We start from the raw sequence: 19892 nt of genomic DNA, 5'->3' as shown, positions 1-19892 counted from the left end.
CCACCTGAAGTCACAGCCAATAGAAGCATAGCTGGGACCAAAGTCAGGTTTGCCACCTCCCAGGCTGATAGTCTTCCAACCCTAAGAGCTGCTGCAGTGATCAGCCCTGTGCCTGACCCCTTCCTTCTAGGCCACAACATGGATGGGGCTCAGGCCCATGACTTAGCAAGCACCATGGGCATTTGAGGTGCTCCCAAGGGGCACCATGGACCCTCCAAACTCCTTCTGTGCAGCTCAACTCTGCTGGCTGCTGATGCTCTCCAAGGAGCCAAATGTTAGAGAGCGCGCGGCATGGATTTTCCACTTGAGCTTGTCCTCATTGGCCCTGGGTCAGTGTCCTGCTTTTCTATAAATCTATACTGTCCTTGAGAACTGGACTGGCCCAAGTCATGCCCTTCCCAGGGCTGGCCATAGCAAATTGAACCGCTTGGCCTGGCTGTCAGCCCCCTTTCCTACTTTGCTTCTGGTGGTAGCTAGGCCAGTTATCCCCACACCCTATGGAAGCCATGGCCCCACCCTGAGCTCACTTATTTGCCCTCTGTATCCTTCCTGCCAATGTTCCCCTCAAAAACCAGGCTTGTCAAAGAAACAATTTGGAAATGGCCCAAATGTGCACCGATATAGGGATGCAAAGAACATCCACTCACAGGGAATATGCAGATGTTGACAGTCTCCCTCTGGAAGCTCAGGAATAACATGGGACAGACTCGGGCTGTGACACAGTGAGAGGGGTTGTCCAATGGCCATGGCTGTGCCCAAACCTGCACTTGAAAAAGGGCCTGCTGGGATTATTTTTAAGGTGGTCACATAGCTGTCTTAGGAGGGTGAGGTCGTAACCATTTTCTCCTCTGGTTTCCAAACTTTGTATAATGCAGCTAGGTTGTTTTTATAATAATGACAACAGCAATAAAACCAGCTCCCTCCTCAAAACTTGCTTTCCTTTAATAACCCACCCTTCTCTACCCTTCACACTCACCAGAACCCACATTTTTGAGCTACACCAGGGTCTGCCTTTGAGGAGCTATAGCTGGTGGGTAGGTGACTCAGAGGTGCTCCATAGCCTGCCCCCCAGGGGTAGAGACAATATTTCACCTGTCTCCTCCTTAGCATCCACAAACACCCAAGCACACATCATCTCTCCCTCATTCACACACATAACCACCCTCTCATGCACACACACATTTTTCTCATGCACACTCACACCCACACACTCAAGTGCTCTCACCACAACACTCTCCCTTTGTAACCAGTTCAGTGTTAGGCCCACAGTAAGGGCCCCAGAGGGGATTCTTTCCCAATACTGGTTGACTTGGTGGGGAGAGAGCTGGATTTTGGATTAACTCCCCTAGATTCATACTTTCATACTCACAAAACTATCTGAGCTCTCATCTGGCAGAGGTCTAGGATGTGATTTAAGTAGCTTATAATATTTTTTGATAAAAGCTAACAAAACCTTAGAGCCACAGTGCCTGGGTTTGAATTCTGGCTCCATCACTCACTGGCTGTGTGACCTTGACCAAGTTACTTAGCCTCTCTGTGCCTCAGTAATAATTCCTACATCCTAGGGCTGTTATGAGGACTGAATGACCAATTTTTGCAAAGCAGGTGGAACAATACCTAGCGAGTTGTACATGGTACATAAATAAAAGAAAAAAGTGACTATTTAATTGAAACCAGCATTAGCTGCCCATTCATTCACTGCCTCTCACTCATTCGGTATTTATCAAGCACTCACTGAGTTCATTACCATCACCTCACCACCCAGTAGGAAAGACACAGGCAACAACAGAAAAAATATTCTTTTAGGAAAACATGATAATTCTAAGCAGAGATTTGCACATGATTCTAAGAAAGGCCAAAGAAAGAACATTTGTCTATTACCAGGTAAACTTAAAAAGAAACAAAAACAAAAAAACCCTACAGTTCAATTCTTGAATCCATTTAAAACATCGAATTTGGTCTAATTGATTTGTGAATTTAGACCAAGTCTCCATACACACTAGCCTTTCTGGAAATATTCTCATTCAGTGCCATCTCTTCAGCCTCTCTAGGTTCACCCCCAGTCCTCTGTTAATCGGTGGTGAAGGGAATATGGGTTCCATTGAACCAACCCTCAGTTATTTTTAAAAAACAACTTATAAATATTTGGGAGGAGAGAATGGAGAAGCCCCGTAACTCCTAACATCTCAACTGATGAAATGGCAGCAATTAAATTTTAAAATCTTGGTTTCACTCAAACCACGTTGTGAGTTGGGATACGTACAAGTTGGTTTAAAAACTGTTGGAAAATGAAATTAAGGCAACACCTACTCCCTCTCCCATTCAATTCTTGTGAATGTGTCGGCTTTTAAATGCACTGAACCCAGTCAAGCTGCCTGAGACCGTCGACCCCACGGAGTCCGGATCTTCCGGCGAGAGCCCTGCAGATCTTCCCGGCGGCGGCGCGGAGGCCCACCCGCTTCTCCCTCCGTCTGCTACTTACGTGCCCACACCCTGCAATCGGAACCACTTTAGAAAGCGTAAGGCAATGGGAAGTGGCGGCTGTTACTAGCTTCGGGCCCGACTGTCCACCCCTACACCTTCCTTGGCGCACACGGCCCGCGGGCTGCCCCCCACCGCCCCCGAACTTCAGCAGGCAGACGCCGGATTTGCTGTCTGGCGACTTTCCTAAACTCCGAGCTCCAGAATCGTGTCGCCAGACCCGGGGTGTGAGCGAGCCGGCGCGAGAGACTGCGCAGCCCCGGCACCGCGAGCGCAAAGGCTTGGAGACCGAGCGCTGAGCTCCCACGGCGCAGCAGAGGAACTGTACCCACCGCCCGGTGCACCGCCTCCTCCCGGGAGACCGCGATACTGATCAAAGGCTCGGAGGCACCGGGCACAGTTATTTCCCCAGACTTGTAGCTTTCCGCGGAGGAGAAGGGGCAGGGCAGGAAGGAGCTCCCAAGAACAGGGCGGGGGCGTGCGGAGTGGGGGAGCTGACAGGGGCCTGGGGCTGGTGGGCGGGTGAGGACCCCGTCTCGGGAGCCTCCAGTCCCCGCACCCGGGTCTTCATGGGAGAGGTAGGAGGCAGAACCAAGCTTGGACTCCCAAAACCTCAAGTGATTTCTCTGTACAGAGCTGGTTACCCGGGTGGGCGGACCCCCGCCTCCAACAACGTCCCGGCAGCTTCGCCACCACGATTTCCTTTTTCACCTGGGTTCTTCCCCCATTCACTCAACGCCGGCTCCAAAGGTCCAGGGAGAGGGATTTGGGTTGCCCCTCAAACCCTGGCCGCGCTCGGACCTGCGCTCAGCTCTGCCCAGTGATCCCCGCCATCACACCCACAGGCCACCCACGTCCCGCGCCGGACCAAGGCTGGGGGTGGCCGCTCTCGAGGGCTGACCGGCTCGCTCTTACCTTGAAGAGCCAGAGCTGCGGGCGCCGTCCCATTCTCAGGCTCGCTCGGTCACCGTCCTGGACGCCTGGGTCCCTCGGACATCCCAGAGGAGCGGGCGGCGGTTGCGGGCTTGGGCGGGCGGAGTGAACGGCGGGGCTCTTATGTCGCGGCCCGGCCCGGCCCGGCCCAGCCTGGCCCGGCCCGGCGGGCTCTCGCTCTCCCTTTCCAATGAAAGTCCGGCCGCCGTTTAGCTCTCGCCAGCTGGGAGCCCGCCTAGCCTCCGCCGCCTCCCCCTCGGTCCGCGCAGCCAGTAGCCTCGGCTCCCCGCCCCCTCTCCGCGGCGTCCCCTCCCCTCTTGTCTCCCCTCCACTTCAGTCCCTCCTCTGTGCTTCGCCCCTCTGTTCTCTCCGCCACCCCTCCTCCTTGTCCTCTCCCCTCTCTGGGCCAGCTCCCCGCGCCCTCGCCGCACTGACCCCCTTTGCTTGCGCCCGGGTTTGCGGCAGTCGGCGGGACGCTCTGGCAGCGGTGGCTGCCGCCGCAGTCCAGGGAGAAGCCGGGGATTGGGGCGGGGGCGGGGGGAGGACAGGAGAGGAGGCAGCCTCCCACCTCCTGCCTGGCTTGCGGTTGGGGCCTGGGGAGTCCAAGGAGTCTGGGGGTGACTTGGGGACTCAGGTGAATCTAAGAGAGCGAGGCTATTGAAGGCTGGACAATAGGGCAGCGCCGACTGAGCAGAGCCTCCGCGGAAACCGGGTGAAGAAATGGGAACTGCGTTTGGGCAGTTACCGCCCTGCAGCCGGCCAGGACAGGGTCCCCGCCAGCCCCCATTGAGCAGGGCAGGGCCAGGTGCGCGCAGAGACTTGAAAGCTCTGCGGGGGTAACCCTTCTCCATTCATTCATTCATTCATTCATTCATTCATTCATTCATTCATTCATTTTAATTCATTCGTTTGCTCTTCATTCATTCTATAAACTAAGCGCCTGTCTAGGGGCTGAACCTGGGAACCCCAAGAGATGGGGAGACAGCTGTGCCCTGTAAGACTAGCCGGCATCTGAACGCCGCGGAGGGGAAAGCGGGAGCGCATTGCGTTACAGCGGGGAAAGCAGCTAGGAATTCAGCTGGCTGGACGCAGAGGACGCCACAGCGCCCCCTGTCGGCCGAGCCCTCAGAGTAAGGTCAGCTCCCCTGCCAGACCTCAGGGTCTTCACCCACCTGGGCTCCCTAGCTCCCCAGTGCACCCCCAACTCTGGATAGCAGCTCCTGCCTCCTCCAGCCCCTTAAACTTTCCCCTACAGCGCTTGCAATCGGACAGAACTTCTGGCTTCCCCTACTTTTTTTCTTCCGTAGCCTCTCCCGGGGGAGCACAGTCCCAGAGTGGTGGCTTTGAGATCAAACTCTGAACCTAACTGCTCTGGATTCTGTGCTCTGCTCTGCCCACCCCCCTCCTCCCTCCCACCCACTTCTCAGCACACTGGGCAAGAGCCAGCACATTCATGGGTCCAACTGATTCTTCATTTAGAAAGGGTTATTGTAAGAGGTCGTTTGATCCAATATGCAGTTTTTTCGTGAGGAAACTGAGACCCACAGGTGGTGGTGACCTGTTCAAAGTCACATAGCTGGTAAACCTAGTTCTCAGCCTCCTGAGTCCCAGCTCAAACTGTCTAGAGGGGTAGGCCCTGGTTTGGGGCTCTAAAGTGGGGAAGGACATTGCCCTGGACGCCAGCTGGTCACACTGGCCTAGCCACACAGGGTGGCGCTTTCTAGATGAAGCACTCAGTCCAGCGTCTTGCAAAACCCCCATTTGGTTAGTGCCCCAGAGCTGGTCTTATGGAATTTGGAACTGACTCACCCCCAACCAATCCCAGAAGAGATGGGTGCACCAACCAGATTGCCAATTTATTGTTCTCAACAAAATTGGCAGGGTGGTCTAGTGTAGTGCAGGTTCTGGAGTCAGACAGCCTGAGTTTGAGTCTTGGCTCTTCCACTTGCAAGCTGTATGAACCTGGGAAATTATTTAACAGTGCTTCAATTTTCTCATCTTCAAAATGGGGTTAGGAATTCCTACCTCATAGGTAGGTGTAAATGAATTATTATTTTCAAATGGCCCAGAATGGTGCCTGGTCCATAACAAGGGCTTAAAGAAGGTTAGCTATAGTCACCATCACTGTCATCATCATTGAGGGGACCAGATGCTCAAATGGTCCCTCCCTCTAGGCAATTCTTTGTGGAAAGCAGAATTCTTGCTGAGAAGGTCACAGCAGCGGGGGATTGTGGAATCAGAGGAGAGAGCTGGCGGGCCCTCAGGGAGGTTTGCCCAGATGCTGCAGAGGCATCTCTCCCCAACCCTGCCTGAGACCTTGCAGCTGACTCCCCCGGGACCAGACAGCTCCAGATTTTCAGATTCCATGTTTTTCTCTGCTTACTAAACACCATCAAATTTTGCCTTTCTAAGCCCCTTAATCTTCCCCTTGAGTCGATCTTTAAATATGCTAATGCCATTGATCAGGCTGTAATCAAGTCTTGCTCTCGCTGCCTTTTTGGCCTTGGATTCAGACCTTCTCTTTCTAAAGGGGCAGCTACAGATGGCACATTTCATCCCCACTCGTCCCCCTGAGCTGAGAGGAGGAAGGCTACTGTATCACTTCATGACCTTACTTACTTATGGTTTTGGCCTTGACCACCTCATGGGTTATGAGAGCCTCGAGTTTAACACCAGCCTTTGAAAGGATTCCATATCCCCTTTCATTTGTCCTGAAGCTGCTTCCTTCCACCCTCCCGGTTCTCATCTGCTCTGATGCCACTGCAGAGGCCTTCCATGCTCACCCACTTCAACACCCCCCTCCCACCCACCTACCACCTACCCCCACCTCCAGCCTCCAGACTGCTGGCTTAGGGTGATCTCAGGACAGGCCTTCTGCTCCACTCCAGCACCCCCTTCCCAGCCTGACCCTTCCCAGGCTCTTCCGACACCCTCTGACCTTCTCCTCTTCCTGTCTAGACCCAGACCACAATCAGCCTTCATTCATTTAACTTGCCAGATTTGGAAGAAAGGGAAAATATGAGGAACCCAAAAAGGAATAAAAGACAATCCCATGTCCTTCCAGATGTGATAACAAGTAGTGATGGGTGGGACGCTGCAAGGGAGGGCTGAGTCTGTGGATTCCGTTGGCTTTACCCGTGAGTGTTCCAGTGAGGGCCATGGCCAAGTTCCAGTGAAGCTTACTTTTGGCACAAGTAAGCTAAGAAGCTTACTTGTGCCAAAGAACAGGTTCTTGATTTTTTAAATTTCTAATTGGTTGCAGAATGATACTATTGAAAAGTACAATGGGAATGAATTATTAGAAAAATGAAATAAAGACATATAAACTAAAAGTCCAGTTTTTAAAGCTCTTAGATCCAGTGGACATAAAACACTGTCAAATTGCTTGAAAATTTCTAAACGCTCACTCTTGATTTCTGCACTTACCTTGTCACAAACTGGCACCAAATAGTTTGTAGACAGATCATGCTTGGAATAGAACTGGTCTAGAATGCTTCTGAAGTATGAGATCAGAAAAATGGCAGCTTATAAAACCTCATGAACATTGGGGGAGATGGTGTTAATTACTCCATTCATCTGTGCATTCATTCAACAAACATTTAATGAGCAGCAACTATGTGCCAGTCACTCTTGGCTAATAAAGATTAATATAACAGGGCCCTAGCTAGCCCTCAAGATGTCCACAGACTGGAAGTGGAGACAGCCACTTTGATGAATAATTAAAAGCCAGTAAAATTAGGTCAATAGAAGACTGTGGGCATGGAGGCAGAAATATTAATTCTGCTTGGGGTCAATGGAAAAGATTCTACTTTGTGTGCTGGGGTCTGGAGGCAGATCTTCAATCCCATATGGCCAGCTGGCACTCAATAAATAAGTTAACCTGTGTAAAATGCTTAGCACAGTGCCTGGCACATAGTGAGTGCTTCCAAAGCATTAGCTGTTTTTATTATTAAATCTTATACATTATCATCATCATCCGTCTATATCTACCAAGCACTGTGCTTCACTTGGGCTTGGGGCTGTGGGGTTATAGGTAGCTCGGTTGAGGGAAGAGAGCAAACTAGTCTTAACCCACCCCCTTTGTCAGAGGGAAGATCTTCTAGAGGGGGTGGGTTGGGAGTTGGGTATTGAAGGAAGTGGTGTGAACAGACAAAGAAAGAGGGAGACCTTCAAGGCAGGAGGGTCCCTTAGAGACACACAGACAGAGGGACAAGTATGGGGCCAGGGAAGGGGACTGGTCTGATAGGGACAAGTGATGGGAATGCAGTGACTGGATCAGACTCGGCAGAATTGAGGGCAGACAGTGCCAGGCTGAGGATCTCCTTGGATAAGGGGCTTGAGATTATTCATTCTCTCATCTAGAACAACAGATAATCGCAACACCAATTAGGATTTGCATGACAGTTGGTAAAAGCTCTTTCACAAATATTTTCTCATTTAATCCTTATAACAACCCCATGAAGGAGGTATTAATAACCTCACTTTACAGATGAGAAAGCTGAGCTAAGCGGCTGATCCCTTGTCCAAGGTCACACAGCTGGCTTTGACATAGGAAGGATTCTAGCCCGATGTCCCCAGCTCCAGCTCCAGATATTTTTCAGTGTACCACAGAGAGGTGAACTGAGCCTAGACCCCCAGGGAGTTGGGTTACCACCCCAGAAGGCCTTGGCTCCGGGGAAATGATGTTCTAGGACCAGTCTTTCCCCCCTTTCTTTCCCCAGTGGATGGACAAGTGGAGGAGCAGAGAGAAGCCACAGGACAGAGCAGGCAGGGGTGGGTCACTCAGCTACAGAGGGCTCCTCAGGTGACCTACCAACTTCTCCTTCTCTTCTCCTCAAATCTGAGTCTGTATCAAGACAGGTCAAGTGTGCTTACCATAGGCACAATTACCATAGTTTTGCATTTATTAGGTGTGGCTGAGGGGCACTGAAGGTGTTTGTTTTTAAGAAAACTTTTTAAAGGTGCATTGAAATAAGAAAGGTTGACACCCTGGGAATGTCCTGGAAGTGACAACAGATCTGAGGTGCCAGCCAGAAGTGGAGTTGAAGGAAAGGCATATACTTATATACCTCTACAGAGAAATAGCATTCCTGTAGCCTAGACCAGTGGTTCTCAACCTGGGGTGCTTCTATATGGGGGAAGAGCTACTGTAATTTAGTGGCAGAGGTTAGGAATGCCACTAAACATTCCATAATGCATGGGACAGCCTCCACAGCAAAGTTATCTGGCTCAACACATCCATAGTTCCTAGCGAGGTGAGGCATCGTGGCCTACACAATAGGTTGGTACCATGGACAGCAGAAACCCAGGCTTTCCACGGGCTATGATGCAAACCTAGACATTCCATTCTGTCTGAAAATCACAGAAAGTCGAAGGTTCTCCACTCTGTGTCCTATACTCCATCATTTCCAAAACACGGAGCCCCCAGGGAAGGCACCGGGGTAACATGAATGGTGGATGTGTCCTGCTTAAAGCCCCCCTCCTGGTAGTTGGTAGAGCCAGGGCTTGACTCCAGGGTCTTCTATGAACGTTCCTCACTCTCTCCCACACCAAAGCTACCACTCAGCCCGCCTCCCCTCCTTTTTCATAGGTATAGTTTGTCCCTTTTCTGCTGGTCTAATAGGTAAGGTGGTGTTGTTTTCCTTTTCCAGATGGGCACACTGATGTCTAGAGGTTAAATATACACGTCCCTGCCTGTTTCCCTGAAGAGCTGCGAGCTCCTCCTGGAGGGCAGAGACTGCTTCCCATTCCCTCAGCAGCCCCAGCCTCTGGCAAAGCACTGTGTCTCAGCAGATGCCAAATGAAATGTTTGCAGTTCATTTTACCAGTGGATTAGACCCCAGACTCCTGCCTCCAGGGCAGCACACTCTGTAGGCACCTGTCTTCTTCTGGATCCTTCTCACCACCAGTGACTTGTAAAAAAACACACCACCAAACTTATAAATAAACAATTGGAAATATGAATTCTGATTAGATATTTAAAAGTGTGATAATGGCATTGTGGTTACGTATTTAAAACGAGTCCTTACCTTTTAGAGACACAAACTGAAATGTTTACAGATTAAATGACGTTGTGTCTGGGATTCACTTTGACATAATATGGGAAGGGAGGAAGTGGGTGGGGATATCAATGAAATGAGACTGACCATGACTTGTTAACTGAATCTGGATAATGGGTACATGGGCGTTTGTGGTAACGTTTTGTTTATTTTTATGCATTAAAAAAAAATCACAGCATATGGATGCTGTCTGGGACCACTTAGGGAACACATAGGCCAGGGTTTCATTTTATGTGAAACCTCAAGATTCCCAAGAGATGCCTCAGGGACTGAAGTTAGAGGTGGGGTGGAGGAGGAAGTAGTGATGGGGAGACTGAGGAGGGAGCCCTGAGGTTGCACTTTTGTTTGAACTAGTTTCATGCATTGGAGTTCTAGAGGAGATCTCGTTTTGGGAAAAGGGGTCTGTCCAGAAGAGGAAACAATTTTTCCAAGAGCAGGTGTGTTTGGGACAGAGCTGGACAGACTCTGCACTGTACCACACCCTTCCTCAGGCTTGTCGAGGTCCTGCAGCCCCTGTAAGACCCAGTGGACCTGCAGCCTAGGTCCAGTGTGCCACAGCCAGGTCAGGGGCTGGGCTGTGCCATTTCTGCCTCAAGGTGCCTGTGAGTATGCTGCCTCTTGTGGGCCACTCATTGCCTGATTTCTAAAGCCAGGCCTATGGCTCAGAGCCAGCCTCAGCTTCGCCCGCTGCCATCTGGCCAGGCGCAAGTGGCTCAGCTGGATGGGGGCCAGCACCTCCAGGCATGCCTGAGCCATAGAAGTTCTGACCAGGGCTCGGCCCACTGGCCACACAGTAGCAGCTCATTTCAGAAGAGGAAAGGCCTCATGCTTGCCCCTTCCTGAGTCCCTTCCAAGCATGACAGGCCTGGCTTGAGACTGGTCACATGGGTCCATCCCCATGTGGTCAGGGCAAGGGGGTGACAAGGGCTGAAATTATTGAGTCCCACCTGCAGGCCCGGTGGGGAAGGAGCACAGAGGGCTCTTGAGTCATGGGGCAGAGGGGAGGGGGGGATCTACCTGTGAGACAGGTGGGGAATAGACTCATGAGGGCACAGGAATAGAGTGCGCATGTCAGTAATGAAGGGGGTCGATATGGCTGTGTAAGGGACCTCCCATTTGCACCTCCACATCTACTCTGCCTTTCCTTACCTGCGTGTGCCCCAGGGCTGACCTGTGTAATTACAGGAATGGGCTTCCTCACCCTCCCACTTCCCGATGGGTTCAGCCAATAGGAAGCCCGAGCTGTAGATCAGCAGAAGGGATGAGAGTGAGCTGGGGAACTTATCCCACCCTGTGGGGTGGCCATGGGCTGGCTGTGTCCCTGATGCTCTCATGGCAGCCTCTCTCGCCATTACTGTTCTTCTGGATTCTGGTAACTTCCTTCTCCCTTGTCCCTTTGGATCTAAGGGTAGTTAGTTCTTGCTGGCCTCAGAATACTGCATGACACCTTGTGGTCTGTATAAACCTTTATAAACAGTCACTTCAGTAAAGGCTTCTCAAGTTATTGGCTTCAAGTGGGCCACCTGCTTCCAGTTAAGACCTTGGTGGATGCAGGCTGCTGAGAGATGAGTCTGCAAATGTGAGTACACAATGAGTCTTTTCTTGTATGTGACCCCAGTGAACTGGAGGGATGGTGAGGCCTCCCCAGGGGGCCTGGCTGAGCAGTCAGGACAAGGGGTAAAGGCAGGATGTGAGGCAACCCGAAACAAATGAGCAGAGACCCCAGTGGAGGGCAGCTGGCCAGACATGTGCTTGGTAGAGGTGTCAGGAGGAGACCTGGGGGTCTCCCCAAACCTCACTAGAAAGATATTGTTATGGGGCAGGAGAGAGCAGGAGGCAGAGGGCTCCAAGACAAAGCAGCAGTGCCAGGCTCTGCCTGTGCCTCTCCAGGTGTGAATTGCACTACTCCAGGGGTGCCCAGGGAGCCTGGACCTGTGGCTGCTAAACTCCCAAGGATGGGCCCCATTGGTTGGACAAAAATCTCCTGCCAACATACCTTCCCTGTCTTGTCCTAGGTCCTCCCTATAAACATTCTGCGGAAGGCAGAGTGAATGCTGGACACCCCTAGCTCCTTGCCGTGGTGCCTTCCTCCATCTGTGCCGGCTGCCTGGTGCCCTGACCTTCTTTAACTCTCTCTGGACAGCCACAGCACTCCAGGCCCACTTCTCACTGCATCAGGCCCACCTTATTTAGGGTTGTGTCCCCAAACCTGCCTTCCAGTCCTGGCCCAGCTGCCCACTTCCTGTGTTACTTTGGGCAAGTTACATCTTCTCTCCATCTCACTTTCCTTGTCTGTGAAATGGTAGTGGTAGTGAGTGGTATATTAGGGGACTCTCGTGTCCCTTTCTGACTTGCATAGATTCTATGTCCTTTGGCTCAGTGATAGATGATGCAAGAGAAGATAACATGCTTCACTCATTCATCCTGTATTCCCCACGGCACCCGGCAGAGGGCCCGGCCATAAGGCTTGGATGGATGGATGGATAGGTGGGTGGATGATAAATCTCCCTGGAGTAGAGAAAGGCAATTTATTCCATGGCCCTACGTTGATAGAAATGTCCCCTGGGAACTACCCAGTGTCTCTGCCCACTTCCTGACTAATCCTGCGTGTCCTCATTTATAACCTGGTCTCCTGAGCAGACCAGCCCATGAAAGGTGTATCGGGCGCCAGAAATAATAGTCCTTTAAAGGAACAGGAAACACCGCCAACCGTATTTACCTCCGGCTGTGAGCTGGGGGCTGGGGAGAAAGAAGTGTTCTTTGGATTTCCTTTGGCTGTCTTTGGATTTTTAAAAAAAAAAAATACATGAGTTACTTTTATACTATAAAGAAGTCTTTTGGGTAAAAAGTCATAATTATTTTATAATTTAAAAAATGTTTTAAAGTCATGATATTTATTTATTCCAAGAAAGGGAACATAAAGGAGACTTACTTGTCAACTTATATCCTTTGGGTGCCTTTGGAATTTTGTACCATGTGTTCATCATCTATTACGAACCAGACATTGCTAACCAGTGTATAGATATTCTTAGAGAGAAATGAGGTGCTTTTACGTGCAATAGCTCACTTAATCTTCACCACAACCCTCAGGAACCACTACAATCCTTATTTTCAGAGGAGGAAACCAAGACCCAGAGGGTTAAAGGTTTGCTCATAGTCCCTTTGCTGGGGTGATGTGGCTTTGAGATCCATACCCAGGGTTTCTAATCCTAAAGCAGGCTGCCAGTGGGGCTTAGCTTGCCAAGTATGCTTCCATTAGAGAAAAACGAATCGGCATTTTTGACGTATGACTCAGTCTCTGGAAGGTTTGTTTATTGTGAGTCAGCGTAGCTGAGCTCTATCCTTTTGGAGGCAGCTGGAATAACATAGTTCCCAAGGCTGCAGAGCTGAGGCTGAGACACAGGGCTGAGGAAACCCCACCAAACTGCAGACACGAGGGCCTCCCCAGGCCACCTGTCATGTTCCAGCTCCTCATCTGGACTCTAGATGCCTCAACTTTGTCTTTGGAAATGTTATCTTAAATCTCACTCCCTTTAGGAAGCCTTCACCATTGCTCCAGGTGGCTCCCTTGCCACTCGAAACACTGTCCAAAGTCTGCTTTCCCTGCTACATGCTAAGCACTTACTATGTCTTGATCACAAGTATAATCCAGCACACCTGGCCCTCGGCCAGGCACATAGCAGGCACTCAATAGATACTTATCAAATGAATGAATAAACCAATGGCCAGGCCCCCGCTCCTTCCACTCTACTTGACATCCTGCATCTGTGCCAATCACCGATGCACAGGGTGTATGGGGGGGTGCCTACAGGGGATGGCCACCTAAGGAGTCTGCGTGCCAACTCCAAGTCACTCTCCATTTGAGGACACGGTGTGGGCAAAGTAGCTGCTCATCTTGTCAATGAATGAGTGTTTGTCTCTCCCAGGCTGCCCACTCCCAGTTCTAATTTCCCACAAGGGGGCTCTGGTGGGCGGATGGGCCACTGTCCCTCTCTGAGGTGCCACTCCCAGGGTGGCTGAGCTCTGATGGTGGAATGGAGGTGGCAGTGGTTGGGAGGGGGCTGCAGAGGCCTCAGGTGGCTTCTGGCCACCCCTGAGTAGCACTGCATCTGGTATTAACTCAGCAGAGCTCTGTCCACATTGCTCATTTCTATGTCCCCACCATCTCTCATCTCTCCCTGTGCACATCCCTGCTCACCTCGCCAGCCTCCTGAGCTGCTTCTTCCGGAGTGATTGAAGGAGACCAAAGGACACCTGATTCTATTCTCTCTGGAGCTTTTTCAGATTTTCAGTGAACCCCCTGAAACCCACCCCAGGCACTGCTGCCCCTGCCCACCTTCCCTCCAACACCCTCTCCCTGACAGCTCCACCTCTCTGCCATCCTCCCCTCCTCCTCCCCCACCCCTCCCCCCACTCAGCAGCAGGATTTTTGCTCCACTGGCAATTTATTTCAGCGTTTCTAAACTCTGGGAAAGCCCAGCTCCACTAATGAGCTAAAGCGGGCCTCGTCTCCAGGCCGTGGCGCTGCATTTATTAATCTCTCACTCTGGCAGGTCCCGCATCGACTTCCCAACCCCTTTCTCATCATTATTTCTGCAATCCAATGGAGCCATTTATTGGGCCCCCACATGGGCCAGGCTTCTCAGGAGGGATGGTGGTGCTAGGGACACGGCCCTTTTTTTTTTTTTGTGGAACTATAATCTTGCAAGAGCAGCTGCAATGTAAAGGGCTCATGTGTGAGAGGAGAGGTGGCGGCTGGGAAGCCAGCAGGACTGGAGTCTTGTCTAGGTCATGCCACCAGCCAGCTATGTGATCTCGGGCTAGTCCCTTCCTCTCTCTGAACCTTGGTGCTTCTATTTGTGAAATAAGGGGGTGAACTAGGCCAGCATTTTCCAAACTGCAGTTTGCAACCCATTATAAAATGGTAAAATGAATTTAGTGAGTCAGAACCAGCATTCAAACAAAGGAAGCCACAGATTAGAGTCAGAGCACTGTGCATAGCAGAGGTGAGAAAGTGTTACATAGACAAACTTCTTTCAGTTGTGGGTACATGTGTACATGTGTGTTTTGTATACATGTGTGTTTACATGTGAGTGTGAGTACACATGTATGTTTCTCTGTGTGGTTGAGTGTGTATGTATATGCATTGTGTGCAAGTGTGTTTATATGTGCTTTATGCATGTGTGTGTTTCTTTGTGTGTGTGCTGGGTCACAGTATAGAATGGATTTCTTACCATGGGCCAGTCAAAATATTTTGGAAAATGCTGGCATAGATGGTCCCTAAGGCTCTTCTGGCTTTAACACTACCTGATTCCAAATGCTGTTAGAAGAGGGGAGGGACCCCAAGGGACTCATTCTAGCCATGGAATAGGAAAGGCTGCACAAGAGATGGTGGAATTTGTACTTTCAAAGATGAGAATTTCCACCAACAGAGACATATGGTGCCGGAACAGAGGGGAGAAGGGGAAATGACATTCCAGGTAGAGGCCCCACTGAGCAAGGGCCCAGAGATGGGACTGTGCTTGGTCTGCTTGGGGAACAAGCAGAAGTCCTGTGAACCTGGAGCAGGACATGCCTGGGAGGTTCTGAGGTTGGAAAGGTGGGCTGGGGCCACAGTTTATGGAGGCCTTTGATTTCCACATGGGGACTTCTCATAAGGGCAGTAGGGAGCCAGGTGAAGCTTTTAATATCCTAACATAATAGGCCCTTCATGAGGGACCCCAAGACTCTGTCCTTCTCCTCCTCTTCCAAGAAACAGCTTTATAGGCTCATTTATACTAAGATGTGACTGACTGGCAAGACTTCATGAATGATCTGTTTTATAGAGATAGTTGGTGTTTTACTGTTGGCAAGTGGCTCTAAAATAGATTTTGGAATTTTTAGAGCTGGACGGATCTTTGAAAATATTTTTAAAGTGATTTTTTCCCCCAGGGGAAAAATTAGCACACAGGGTCTGACAAAGGATTGTCTCTCTGGGTGTGCAGCCTGATGGTCTGTGAGGGGGTCTGTGTGTTGATGTACTGGCATTTCAGGGACCTTGATGTGTGTGAGGACATTTGGGCCCAAATACTGGAAGTTGAGTCCACATGTCTGAGAATCTGATACACAAACAGATGGATTCATTGAATCGCTCCTTCTGCAGATGAGGAAACTGCAAGCCAGAGAGAAGTGACCAGCCCAAGGTGACGAGTGGGCTGAAACCCAGTCTGGCCCGTTGTACTCCTGAATGATGGCGTGCTGTGGGGGGCTTGGGGGCGGGAAGAGGTAGTATTCCAGGATACTACCCAGGAGATCTCTGGAAGGTGGCTTCCTGCTCAAAAAGCCCATAGGACTAAAATAAAACAGCTCAGCCTGGCCCCCTCGCCCACAGAAGGAGGCCCCACCCCTGCCCACCCTGCTATATAATTGGCCAGGTCTCATTAGTTAAAGCTGGGTTAACCCTATCCTCCACCCCAGCACCCAGGCAGGACCTGGACCCCAGACTCATTTCCTTCTTGGCACCAGGAGAGATTGGATGTTGAGCAGGGAAAGGTGAACCCACAAGCCAACTATTTTTAGCCTAAGAATTGGTTGCCAGGGACATACGCTAATTCCCTGCCTTATATCAGGGACACGACAGTGGAGCTGTTTGCAGGGTCTAATTGCGGGATTTGCTGTAAATGGCAACTTGTCAGCGCTGCAGTGCAGGGGTTCAATCTCTCTGTCATCAGAATTGAGCTATTTGCCAGTTCCTTGGGGGAGGGGAAGGGAGTGGGGTGGATAGGGGAAAGCCCTGTGTCCTGGGACTCGGGGTACTCCTCCTACTCGCAGTGGCCTTGCACTGAGAGTCCTTGAGCCCAGGAGGGGCAGAGAAGGTAAAAGGGATGGAGGCTGGACGGGGGACCAAGCAGGAGGGGCTGGGGCTCCTAGGCCCACAGCTGAGAAGGCTCAACCTTGACTTTCTTTGTACATTGAGATCTGGAAGAAGGACTCTGACAGCTTTTCCTCTTGCCTGTGGACAAATAGCACAGGAGGCCATGGACTTGGGTAACAGCAGGAGGGTCTTCAGTCAGACAGAAGGAGGACCTCCTTGACATGAAGGTGATTGATGGAGGTGATTGATGGTGTCTGGCTTCGGTGGTGGTCATTCTTCTGTTCAAAGGAGGGGAGGGGAGATGCACAGACACCTAATAGAGCCCATTATATGCTAGGCACATTGGGTGGCCTCTGGGTGGGATCTTATTTAATACTCACACCGGGGGTCTCTGTATCCATTGCATGGATGAGAAAACTGAAGCTCAGGTAAAGACCTAAGGTCACATGGCAGTCAGGAGAGCAGAGCTGGGATTTGGGGCAGAATGTGTCCAGCTCCAGAGCTCTGCTCACCACCTCTCACTGACCTAGGATCCCAGGAGCTGGAAAGAGGGGGTCCTGTTCCCCTTTTTTCCTCCATGCCTGAAATTCTGGGGCAAAAAGCCATCCATCCAACACATGGGCCAGGTGCTGCACCAGGTTTCTGGAATATAGAGAGCATGGTGCCCACTCATAAGGAGCTCACACAGAGAGGTCATTCCATGTAGCCCCCTCCTGACCTCATCCAGCGGTCTGCATTTCAAATCACTCAGTAAAGGAAGAGCTGTAGACTTCCCTGTGTTGGGAACACTGAGGGAGCTTCTGTTATCCCAGGAAAGGGGTTGGGGAAGGATGGCTTGGACTCAGAGTATCTTGAGGGAAGGCTGGACTCAGGCCTACTTTCCTTATTTAGAAACCGGGAGTAATGATGCAGAACCACCTTATGGGAATGCTAAGTGCTGAATGAGAAAGGGAAGGTTGAATGCCGCCGGCCACGGGTTCAACTATCCTGAGATGAGCTAAAATTGGCTTGATCGTTATAGCAAAACTGTGATCGGCACTCAGGTCTGTGACTATTCTTTACAATCACTTTTAAGCTGCGTATGTATATATATTTTAATAGATACCATAGAACTTGTACATGATGCAAAAATGAAAAAGTGCTCAGGATATATCCTGAAAACGCCCCTCCCTTCCCTGCTGTTGGCCACCGCATTCCTCTCTCCACCTGCTCCAAGGTTATCCTTTCTTGGTGCCTCCCGGAGAGTCTGTTTATTCACATAAACAAGCAGTTTTGGTTGTATGTTCTTTTTGCTTCATACAAACATGCTTTTATGATTGATGGCCACTCTCCCCGTGAATTCACTAGTAGTCAGCCTCCAAAGCAAAAAAGCAAGAGGAAACACAATCCTTTACCACCCCCAGGCTTGGGGAAGACCATGGCCAGAGCAGGGACATCAGCCCTTGAGTGAAACCTGCAGCCATCAGCGATATCAACACGGTGTTCAGGTGGGAACAGAGATGACCACCCTGACCTCTCCTGAACCAAAGGGATGGATTAGCTATAGCCTCTCCCTACCTGAGTCCTTTTCCTGCTTAACTGTTACCAGAAGTGCAGAGAGAAAGCCCAGCACCCATGACAACTGGCTCGGTGTCAAGGAGGGGACAGGGCAGGTTCAGGGGAACCAGGAAGCCTGGCGACAACCTCCCACCCTGACAAGTCCAGCTGGTGAACACAGAGCAGTGGCTCCTTCCTAGATCCCAGCTTGCGTCTTTGTAAAGTAAGGTGCTGTACTAAATTCTGTTGGTAAATGGGCACTGAGCACCTATTACATGCCAGGCGGAAGGAAAACAAACTTGAGCAACACGTGGAAGCAGGTGTTGAGGGAAGTGATGGGCTGACTGCTGGAGAGGCTGGTGAACTGAGGCTGAGGGGCCAGCGAGAGTCTGTGGGCCCAGGCCTGGCTGGAGCTGGGGGCAGCCAGTGAGGATGAGGAACAGAGGTGACATGGGGAGAGAAGGGGCTGCCGAGCAAAGCCGCTGGCAAGAAGAGAGGGTGGGACTGGCTTCCCAGAAGGGGCTCATCAAACACCCCATGACAGAAAGATTTCTGGCCACGGGAGTGGAAGGGACACCGAGGAATCCTTGCAAAAGGCACTGAGACTCTGAAACGTAAGCTTCTCTGCTTTATCTGCTGCAGGTTATGTAGTGGGTATTGATTTTCTCTTAATAAAATCCTATTCTGATGTTTTAAAAAGGAAAGATGAGAACAGATGTATGTGGAGACAGGGAGCTCAGGCATAGCTCTGAGGAAGGGGTGGGCCTCCACTGGGCCAGGGTGGGTGCTGGGCTTGAGGAAGACAGGTGTCAGAAAGTCCCCAGATTCAGTCCCTGCCTGCTCCCTTCTCTCGCACAATCCAGTGGAGCAGACACCCCTTCCATAGGTCACACCTCTGCTTGGACATATGCACCTATGGTCCATTTGACCTTTGAGGCCTGTCCTGCACCTCCTGGCCTCTGAATGCCTGCGTTTCCACATCACCTCTCTGAGGCTCACCTTTGCTGCAAAACAGGAAAATGCCACTTTGTGAATGCTCTGCTGCCTAGTGCACGGGAACTCTGTGATTACAGAAAACCAAAGCACTTTGCACAAATGACAAGTTCCCTCCCACAGGCAAGGGAGGGAGAGGAGGGGGGGGGGTTGTTGATTCCCAGCCCTCTGCAGGGCCAGCCTTCTGCCTAGTCAGATGCCTCCCTCACTCACACTCTCCTTTTCCCCTGCTCACATCTTACCCGTTTTCTATTCCTGAAATGGAGGTGGCACTGGGGAGTCAGGACTGTGCCCTGGTGTTTAGTTTCTCTTTGGCCACCTGTCCCCAAATCAAATAGCTGTCCCCAGACAAATAGGTCAGAGTTTATTTATCAGGAACTGCCACACTTGTACATTTCTATTTTACCAAAAAAAAAAAAAAAAAAATTAAATTGTGGTAAAATATACATAACAAAATTTGCCATCTTAACCATTTTTAAGTGTACCGTCCAGTAGTATCAATACATTCACATTGTGCAGCCATCACCACCATCCGCTCCAGAACCTTTTCATCTTGCAAAACTGAAACTCCGTCCACATTAAGCAATAACTCTCCATTCCCTTTCCCCCCAGGCCCTGGAAACCACTATTCTACTTTCTGTCTTTATGAATTTGACTACTCTAGGTAGCTCTTATGAGTTGAATCAGTCAGTCTTTGATTTTGTGTAGTCCCAGTAGTCATTTCTGCTGTTCTTGATTTTGGACTTGCCCTTCCTAGAGTTGAAGGTCTTCATTCATTTAAAAAAATTTTGTTGCTGGATTAACATCTGCCAACACAAATGCCAGGTGCTGGGGTGGGGGGCTTGGGGCAAGGACATGGTTTATGCTCCTCTCTGCCCTACAACCCCTTTCCAGGGCAGGAGTTGCTCATACTCTGCTTAATAAGTATTTATTCAGTGGTCGAAGAGTCATGTCTGTCTACTGTCACTGTAGTCCTTCAGTGTTTTAATTTGGGAGCACCCCACCGATCACCTAGCCCACCTTCTCTCATGCCTTTT

At 50.6% G+C, this 19892-nt stretch overlaps 1 protein-coding gene across 1 annotated transcript in view; it reads right to left on the bottom strand.

Moving 5' to 3' along the window:
* The window catches only part of CRHR1 (corticotropin releasing hormone receptor 1), a 36140-nt gene extending 33166 nt beyond the window's left edge, over positions 1 to 2974 (bottom strand). Inside the window, exon 1 of the mRNA XM_087826271.1 lies at positions 2814 to 2974. The gene's annotated coding sequence lies outside the window, so the exon portion shown is untranslated. The remainder of the gene's footprint in view (positions 1 to 2813) is intronic.
* Between the last annotated feature and the right edge of the window lie 16918 nt (positions 2975 to 19892).

Source organism: Miniopterus natalensis, chromosome 17, assembly GCF_054644295.1.
Source record: "Miniopterus natalensis isolate mMinNat1 chromosome 17, mMinNat1.hap1, whole genome shotgun sequence".
In the NCBI taxonomy this organism is placed as follows: Eukaryota; Metazoa; Chordata; class Mammalia; order Chiroptera; family Miniopteridae; genus Miniopterus; species Miniopterus natalensis.
Note: the sequence above shows the minus strand (reverse complement) of the source record. Positions and strands in the feature narration are given on the sequence as shown.